The sequence below is a fragment of the Grammomys surdaster genome, unplaced genomic scaffold (assembly GCF_004785775.1).
Source record: "Grammomys surdaster isolate TR1022 unplaced genomic scaffold, NIH_TR_1.0 125877, whole genome shotgun sequence".
In the NCBI taxonomy this organism is placed as follows: Eukaryota; Metazoa; Chordata; class Mammalia; order Rodentia; family Muridae; genus Grammomys; species Grammomys surdaster.
In genome coordinates this window covers 3149193-3150878 of record NW_021620702.1, presented here as the reverse complement: position 1 = coordinate 3150878, position 1686 = coordinate 3149193, and positions in this window count along the sequence as shown.

Below are 1686 nucleotides of genomic sequence, written 5' to 3'. Positions count from 1 at the left end.
AAGGATGGTTTGTCACATGTATCAGGCAATACAGAAATTAAACGCAATGTAGCATCCACTATTAAAAGAATGACCATCCATTAAAATGAATAACTTATTTGAGAAACTTGGCAAACTAAGAAGAAAACAGTTTCCCTGGCTTCATTGAGATTTAGAAATCACTATGTGTTATAGACTTTAATCACTCTCATTCTTCACAGAGACAACTGCAAATTACTTGGGCCATAAAATAATCTTTCTTCTTTAAAATTTGAGATACACTACAATATCATGCATTTAACCACTAGTGCAATGAGCTGGTAATGACAGAGTTTTAAAAAATTAATTAAAATAAATAAATAAATTTCAGCTAAATTCCAACCATTATTACTCATTCCTTTAGCTGTGTATTTGATATCAGGTGCAATTATTGATGTAGTGTTATAAATACAAGGATTAAATCACATAATAAACTAGATATAGTACAGCTTTGAGACTTTCTGGGTAATTGTGTACAACCTCAATTACCATATTTAAGTCCCTTCCTCTTCTTTGTACTTAAATTAATCACAATAAACAATCTCTTTTCTAGAAGGTCTTAAGACCATTATTCTAGTCTCAGGAGAGGTATTCACTATGCTTTTCTTAGTATGAAAGAGGCAGATAGATTCTTTAAATTTCTATTTGTTTTTTGAGAATGTACAAGGAAGCTGTGATATTTCATCAGTAGCACTTACGCACATATGAAATTTACTGAAATTGTGTATTTGACTATAAAGTATATATTGCACAACATTGATGTCATTGAATTGCTTAGGATATAAATGCAGTTAAGCTAAGTATACACCATTTCAATTCCAGAATACTGTTATCAACATCATATGAGAAAAGTCTCTGTAAGGACTGAACTCAAGATCTCTCATAAATACTGAAGACAGCATTCATACTAGATTTCTGGCCACCCAGATGGATGGACTATTTTGAATAGAATTTGTTCTCTAGACATCCATATCTAATTAATCCTTTTGTGAAGTATTAGAGGTTAACATTTTAGCACACAAAGAAGTAAAATCAAGTTAAGTACTTATAGAATCATTGGTGTCACAGAATACTTTTGTCTTTTTTAGAGTGTGTCTGTATGTGTGTGCCTGTGTGTGTGTGTGGGCACACGTGCATGCACGTGTGTATGCACATGAGTGTGTTTATATGCACCATATACATGGAGGTCCCTTCTAGGCCCAGAAGACTGTGCTGGATGACTTAGAAATGGAGTAACAGGTGTTTGTGGGCCACATGATATGAGTGCTGGGAACCAAACAGATCCTCTGCAAGAGCAGTAAGTGTATTTACCAGCTGAGCCACCTCTCTAGCTGCTGAAAGCAGAAAGTTGGCTTTTTAAAGTAGTCACTATAGAAACATAAGTGCCACATGCTCCCTTCTATGTGGAAGAAGATCTAGATCCATCATCTAACAACAGTAGTCTACCCTGTGCTCTTGTTCTTATTCATTCTCTCTCTCTCTCTCTCTCTCTCTCTCTCTCTCTCTCTCTCTCTCTCTCTGTCTCTCTGTCTCTGTCTCTGTCTCTCTCTTCCTCTCTCTCTTTCTCTCTCTCTCTCTGTCTCTTCCTCTCTCTCTCTCTCTCTCTCTCTCTCTCTCTCTCTCTCTCTCTCTCTCTCTCACACACACACACACACACACACACCACAC